The sequence below is a fragment of the Polistes canadensis genome, unplaced genomic scaffold (assembly GCF_001313835.1).
Source record: "Polistes canadensis isolate GaletaPanama2010 unplaced genomic scaffold, ASM131383v1 scaffold_111, whole genome shotgun sequence".
Classification (NCBI taxonomy): Eukaryota; Metazoa; Arthropoda; class Insecta; order Hymenoptera; family Vespidae; genus Polistes; species Polistes canadensis.
In genome coordinates this window covers 259,095-267,667 of record NW_014569658.1, presented here as the reverse complement: position 1 = coordinate 267,667, position 8,573 = coordinate 259,095, and the positions used below count along the sequence as shown (strand labels likewise).

General features: G+C 27.6%; 1 protein-coding gene across 15 annotated transcripts in view; it reads left to right on the top strand.

Annotated features, from left to right (window-relative positions):
• LOC106787703 (5-hydroxytryptamine receptor 1-like) overlaps positions 1–8,573 on the top strand; it is a 105,316-nt gene that overhangs the window by 43,317 nt on the left and 53,426 nt on the right. The gene's annotated exons all lie outside the window — the stretch shown is intronic.

Sequence of the window (8,573 nt, the reverse complement as noted above, 5' to 3'; positions counted from 1 at the left end):
ATACGTTATATTATATTGTATTATATTGAAATATTATTTGCCATATTTATTACTAGCAATTCTAATTTCAATTCTCACTGATTATCGGTTTTAAAATCGAATTATTTTCTTTCTATATTTGATCTCACATTATGTTTATTTTTATTTATTTATTTTACTTTTGTATATAACTTTACGTGTGAATACACATACGTATAAATATCAAGTGTTTCTATATTTATATATATATATATATACTTGTGTGTGGTGTATAATATATAAATATGTAATATATTATATATATTTATGTGTTCGTGTAGACATGCGAATAACCTAAGTGAGCGTGTCGATCGAATTCTGATATCCCATAACCCACCCCTCTAAGCCAACCACGAAAACGTCGAATTTGTCATACGCTTTTCTAACTCTTACGTTAAAGTACTCGATTATTATTTTGTCTTATCTTCCATGAAATGAAAAAAAAAAAAAAGATAATAAAAAAGAAAAAAAAAATGATCTTTGCATTTGACATTTCTTACGACAATATTTCTTTCTTTCTTTCTTTTTTTCTATTTTTATCCTAGGCAAGCGAAATAGTATATTATAGTTTCTCTTACAAATAGTTTATGAAATAAGAGAGAGAGAGAGAGAGAAAGAATTTGTCTTTCTAATTTCATAGGAATAAAATATTACGACATTGAGATATTATTTTTCTTTTGTTTTCTCTTTCTTATAATATTAATCTTGATTATATATTTATTTTTCAAATAAATTCTTTTATCTCATTCGAATATTTCATTGGTGATTAAATTAGTTTTTATTTTTTAATTTAACGCGTAGAACGCGCGATTGAAAAATATATAAAAAAATATAAAAAGGAAATGGGGGGGGGAGGATGCTATATTTCGTTTCGATTGATTTAATTAAATATTAAAATTAGATTCGCGAATATTATTATATCTCTCTCTCGAAAAAATTATTTTAATTAATTATTAAAATGTTGTTATATTAAAAAAGAAAAAAAAAAAAAGGATCCAGAAAGATTAATATTAATATTATTTAATTAATAATGAATTTATAAAGGAGCATTCTCTGAAGAGGGGGGGGGGTGTTACGCTTGAATAAATTTATAATCTATAAATATAATATTACGGATATTAAAAAAGTAAGCTCGCGTGCTTTTTGTGTCGAGTAATGGGTGTTAGTATAAGTATCCTAACTACGGTGTACTTATTATTATTATTATTATTATTATTATTATCCTATTACATCGTGGGAGTATCCTTTTATAATATAATTACAGAAATGATCGATGGTGCTAACTTAATTTTCATTCACCGTTAAACAAACTCTTGAATATCTTTTAATATTGTGTATCACACACATTAAAAATATAACAAGTATATAACGAAAGAAAAAAAGAGAGAGAGAGAGAGTAAAAAAATTTGTTAATTTGTCTTAGACAAATTATCGTAGAAAATCGAGGATAGAAAGTGATACGAATTGAGAAACATAAAATGTCAAGTAAAAAAAAAATAAAGAAAGAAAGTAAGAAAAAGTATTTGAAGCAATATTTTTCTTAGCTTTCTTTCTCTCTCCCACTCTCCCTCTCTCTCTCTCTCTCTTTCTTTCTTTTTTCTTCTCTTTTTCCAAAGCATTATCGCAATGTTGTTTATACATTGGATACAATCTGTTACTATAGTCCAAGAAAAATATTTACTATCAAACATTAAAAAATACCGTAACACGTAGAAAAGGATTTTAAATGTTTTTATAGTTTTTGTTTATCCCATTATCAAGCTTGTTGTAAAATTATTCTCACTAATGCGAGAATGTTAAAAAAAAAAAAAAAAAAAGGGAAATTAATTACGTTCATTGTGAGATATAAGATCCATGCTAATTATCATACGAATTAGATCTTTTTTTTTACAATGAACTCCAACTCATTATCACGTAATATCAATCTTCATGTTCTTTTTTCTTTATTTTACCTTTTGCAAAAAAAAAATAGATTTAATAGAATATTTCGATTAATATATTACACTATTAAATTATTCTGTTTTCTTAAACAATTAACGAGAATATACTTTTCCATTATTTTTCTTTTTCTCCAAAAAAATATAATACATTATATTATATTATTATTATTCTCTAAAAAAAAGTTTTCTTTTCTCGATAATATTTTTCTACCATACCGTGTTTAACTTAGGTGTGTTTGTTCTTCGTTTATACTAAAGATTACGTGAACGTGATCAAGTATGAAAACTATGGTACCACTTTGAAACATGGATATGATCGTGTGGAAGTTTTAGGGTAACGTAAGCAGTCATTTTATCGAAGACAAGACCCCCCCCNATAATAGTTACTGTCAAACCAAGAACGTTACCTTAAGTTTTCTCGTATAAGAGAATAATCGATAACCTTTAATGAACAAAACTAAAGGTAGAGAGAAAGAGGGGGGGGGAAGGGGGGTGGGTGGGTTGAAAATGGGGAAGGATAACGAGACAAGTAAGAGAACAATATAAAATTTTAATCCCCGATCAGAGTTGGAACTTAACCACTTTATCGAAATTCTTGAAATTTCCACGAGTGACGATAAAATAATAATAAAAAAAGAAGAAGAAAAAAAAAAAAAAAACAAACAAACAAAAAATGGAAAGAAAGAAAAGTAAAGAAAAAAGGGATGGGGTGGGGGAAAGAAAAGTTCTATTACAGTTTGAAAAAGTAACATCTAAAATGTATCGAGATAAGTGTATATAAGTTTGAATATTTAATCAACGTTTTCTCGAAACGATCCAATAAGAAATAAATATATAAAATATGTATTTGTTGTTGTTGTTGTTGTTGTTGTTCTTGTTGTTTTTGTAAAATTTTAAAAGTTTGTCATAATCGTTTAAAATAACGCGAATATTATTATAATATAATCGATCGATATATGAAGTAATATTATTATTATTATTATTATTTGCGTGAATTTAAATAGATATCTGCCTACGGTTTCGTGGGATTTCTGTCAACAAAGTGGCATGGGGTTTAGGCGTTATCCCATCTCTATCCCTTCCCTCCTTCTTTCCCCTCATGGTCCTGGATCGATCAGTATTTGTCGCTTACGCACTCGTCGTTCATGTCGTCCACGTGTCAATCGAAATTCTCTATCTATGTCTAACCATATATATATAGGGAGAGAGAGAGAGAGAGATCGTTCTAACAAATTTTCAACTTCCCGTCAATTCTAAATTTCCCCCAACCTCTCCTCCCCCCCTACCTTCCTTCCCCAAACTCGACACGTAATTTATATTTTACTTGTTTGATATCCTGGCCACGATTTACCAAAGTAAATTATCGTATATTATATTTATTCGATGATTATAATTTAATATAACGCGTTCCAATATTATTTTTTTTTTAATTATTTTATTATAAGGGATAAAATATTATTCGAGAGATGGGGGTTTGTATGTATATATTATTTTAATTTGTGATATTACACAATTGATATACAAAGTTGTACAATTTATATCATTGCAATCTTTGATATTTATTTGAAAAGTTTTGGTAAATATTTTTTATACTAAAAGTGAATAGATTTTAATGATTTTTATATTAAATTAAAGTACACTCTTTTGTCTACACGTAGAATACTATTTCGAGTTATAAATTTAGCATGTAAAGTTCAGAAAATGTTTGTGAATGCAATGCTGTAAATTGTGCATCTTTGCTATTTCTTTGAAAAGTTTTGGTAAATATTTTTTATACTAAAAGTTAATAGATTTTAATGAAACTTATATTAAATTAAAGTACACTCTTTTGTCTACACGCAGAATACTATTTCGAGTTATAAATTTAGCATGTAAAGTTCAGAAAATATCAGAGAATGCAGTACTCTAAATTGTGCATCTTTGCAATTTCTTTGAAAAGTTTCGGCAAATATTTTTTATACTTAGAGCCAGCGAATTTTAATAATTTTTATATTATATTAAAGTGCACACTTTTGTCTACACGTAGAATACCATATCGAGTTATAAATTGATCTGCAAAAATTCAAAAATTGTCAGAGAATGCAATGCTGTAAATTGTGCATCCTTGCAAAGTTCTTTGAAAAGTTTTGCTAAATATTTTTTATATTAAAAGTGTGATACATCTAAATCCAATACTATTCGAGTGTTTTATATTGAAACATAAATAAAACCTAACATATTTATTAACATCAAAAAGAAAATAAATCTTATCGACATAAAATTAAACGAAAAACAAATATTACCATAACAATTCCTTATAGTAATGCACAATCACGATTCTACAATACATTTCGATCACATAAGATTATCTAGATACAACAAAAGTAAATTATCTATTTTCCAAAAGTAAAAGGAAGAAAATGTTTAGAAACGAAAAGCTAAAATGGTTAAACGTAATAAGTGTGGTAGTGAGATGAATGTATAGGTGGGTGTATTAAACTTAAGTAAGTAAGTGAGTAAGTAAGTGAGTGAATGAATGAATGAATGAGTAAGTTATCTAACCGATAAAGGAAAATCACAAAGTATCTTGTCATTCTCTCAAAAGAAATAGATAGATAGAGTTAGAAATAGATAGATAGATAAATAGAAAGAGAGAAAGAGATAGAAAATTCGTACAAAATCAGTTTTGTTTGTGTCGTTCGAGTACCTTCTTTCGTGACTTAAGAACGTTAATTAACTTCTTACTCCTCTTAAGACCATGATTAACAATGACGGTTACCTTAGGAATCGCATCGTATCAAATTTGGATTACTCTTTTAAACGCGAACATTCTCTTAAAAGTCTTCTCCTATAATATCTCTATCCACTTTATATCCAATATATATATGTGTGTGTGTGTATGTGTGTTGTTGTATACCGGGTGTTCGATATAATAACTTTGATACATTTTTATCTCGTAGAATACGTTCGAATAAAAATGATTTGATTTTACAGACGAAATAAAAACATCGTGTGACGTGTATCTTTTTTGTTTTTTGCTTTTTATTTATATTGGATTCTTTCAAAGTCATTTAAAAAAAAAAGGGGATAACTTTTTAGACGAAATATTTGATGGAAAAAATAAAGCGTAGGATATATATATATATATATAAAAAAAAAATAAATGTTCGTATAATTATATATACTCGTTTGTGTGAAAATAAAACAAAATATAAAATGGGGGTAAGATTTGATGATGGGAAGAGAAACGTTTGAAATCTAGTTTGAAAGTATTTTTCATTGAAATCGAAAAGAAATCGAATCTTTATGGGGAAACCAAAGGAATGAAAATCGTTGAACCTATAACTTATATATTTATATATACAGGGTGTCTTTCTCTTTCTCAACTATGATACGATATTACTAAGATCATTTTTATTTATTATTTGTTCGATCAAAAAATTGTATATAAGGGTATTCCACTTGAAATGGAAATAAAAAATAAACACATCGATAATAAACAACCTTGGATCTAATACCTCGTAAAAAAAAGAAATAAAAAGAAGAAATAATTTTATCGATGACGAGATTAGTTTTCCACGTTGCAATAAAAAAAAACATCCACTTTGTTAACATTTCTAATCTTTCAATAGCATCGATTAAAAAACAATAGGAAAACATATTAGACACCCTATATATATATATATACCTATGCTTTTCAGTATAAAAGAGAAAACTAGGAAGTTGCGAAAGAAGGAAACGGAGGATAGCTAGAGGGAAGGAAGCAACGTCCTGGATAAATTCCAGATATCGAGTGCACAGAAAGAAAAAAAAAACAGGGGGAAAGGGGTGGAAAGGAAAGGAAAAAAAATGGAGAAGAGAAAAAAAAAGAAAATAAGAGAGATCTTCTGGGTACGACGTCGGGAAATTGAGAGTTTACCGTATTATCTTTCGAAAAATCTTCCTTCCTTCCTTCCTTCCTTCCTTCCTTCCTTCCTTCAACTATTCTTTCCGTTTTTTTCTCTACTTCTTACATCTTCTTACCTCCTTCTCTTCTTCTTCTTCTTCTTCTTCTTATACTTTTTCTTCTTTTTATTTTTTTTTTTCCACACTACATCTTCCTCCACTTCATTTTCTTTCTATCTTTTCAACCGGTAATCGAGAAGAAGAAGAAGAAGATGAAGAAGAAGACCACTTGAGCCTTGAAGAACTAAACGAAGTTCTTTCATAAATCCTTTACACTTCGATGGACTATAGTAAATCCTTTCTTTCTTTTTCTCTCCCCCCTCGCTCTTAAGGATCATCATCGATTTTATTTTTTTTTTTTTTTCCGATCGTTTACGATATTTCCTGACACGTTTTATAAAACGATTTTGTACGATCAATGAATAAACATCACATTTTATTCGTAGAATTAAAATTTACGTTGGTTTGTTGGTTGGTTGAGAAAATTATTTCTCTTAGATTAATTTATATTTAGAAAAGAACATTTTTCTGGATATGTATCGTAACATTTCAAATATTGTGATAGAAATGAAATTAAAATGAAAAAGTCTCAATTATTATTTTTTATAATTAATAATTATTCACAAATCAATTGTATAAATAATTATTTTTATACCAGACGTGTGTGTAGATCTACGAGATCGGAATTTTTTGTATTATTTTTGTAAAAATTACACGTCCATTCGTTATTTGAAAATGAAATCAAAAATATTTTATAACATAATTATGTTTTTTTTTTTTTTTTTTTTTTTTTTTTTTTCGATGTATAAATTTGATAATTTTTATTTGAAAAAGAATAAAATCGAAATTTGTGTTTGTCAAATTTGTCAAAGAAAAAAAACAAAATCGTACGATCAATTTCTATCGATCATTATTATCATCATCATCATCATCATCATCATCATCATCGTTTCTTTTTCTAATTGTAATGATGTATCAATATATATATATATCTATAACAAGTTGTGTTAATTATACCTACTTTGATGTACATAAAATAAGATAATTGTATATACGTTCATGCTTACGTGAATATATATTTACGTAAGAGAGTGAAAGAGAGAAAGAGAGAGAGAGAGAGAGAGAGAGAGAGAGAGAGAGAGAGAGAAATAGGAAACTTTGGTCTAATCTCATGAATATCGTCGAGAAATGCAAATGGTGTTTTCCAACGTTAAAGCGAAGTTTCCCCATGTTGCGTTTGCGTTCGCGTTTGCGCCCTATAGAATGGTTTACCATCGATAATTGCTTCGCATACCGCACAATCTGCAAGCCGAGTTTCTCCTATTAATGATAACGCATCGCATTACTTAAGTATGCTACACCACGTTTTTTTTATTCTTTCTATTTTTTTGTTTTTTTTTTTTTTTATCACACAAGCCCTTTCTCTTCCCGTTCGTTTGCGTTTACTTGTACGTTATAAATGTTTATACGAAATTTATTCGCGTGATAATTATTGCCAATACAATTTTCAATTGCGGTTTTATTATATTATTATATTGTATATATTTATTTTATGATAAAAATAATTTTTGAAACGGTCCTTATAATAAATTGTTTTTATTTTTGTTTCATAATAAAATGTAATTTATCTTTCTTCGTTAATAATAATAATAATCTATCACTATGCAATATATTTGCAATAACTTATAATATGATATATAATAAAAAGAAAAAAAGAAAAGAAAAAAGTCAAAGAAGGGTTGGATAACTGTTTGAAGGGAAAGGAAAAAGAATAAGAAAGAAAGCTATAACAGTTTATTCTAAATTCGATAAACTTAATCTTCGATGAAAGCTTTCTCCGTTAAAGCTGCATAAAAAAAAAAAAAAAGGGTCTCCTGATTACGCAAAGAGAGTTTAGAATCAGAAAGTTTCCGAAGGGGAGGAAAAAAACATATAAAGTTGCTTGAAGAACAAAATTTCGTTGTAACTTTTACGAAATGTTTCTTGGTGTATTATTATTTGCTATTTTTCAATTTGCACAATTTAAAAGTACTCTCACGTTTATAAGAATGTCAACAAGTAAATCAAAGTTTTCGATTATTTGAGAATGATATTATTGATACGTTTCAAAAATATCGAATTTTCAATGCTTTCAATTCTATTTTTTTTCTTCTTTTTCTTTTCACGCGACTCGTAAAATAAGAATATATATATATATTTGATTGTATATGTAAAAGAAAAAGAAAAAGAAATCAAGGATAAAATGATAAAAAGAAATCTCGAAAGAGAGCTTTTTTTTTTTGTCGAAAAATGGTTACAATCGAAAAAATTCGCTAAGATTATTCCAAAACTCGGTAGACCTTTTTATCCAAAGAAAATCCATGAAAATCTCTCTTTCTCTCTCCGCTCCGCTCCCGCGAAAAAGCTTTAGAAAAGAAAAGCTCTCTTGATTACACAAGAGTTTACAATCCTCGAAAGTTTTAGAATTTCGAAAGGAAATTTGCGGTGGCTTTTTACGAAACCGTGTGTAAAACGATTCGATACTTTAAAACTGTGTATAACGTTTAAAAGTAGTCTCTTTAATGTTTAATAATACGATTCAATTTTAAGAACTTTTTTTTTGTTCTTAAATTAAAAAAATACACGCGAGAGAAATTAAAAATGTTTTAAAAAGGGATATCGTTTGGTTGGCCAATTAATTTTTAAATATAT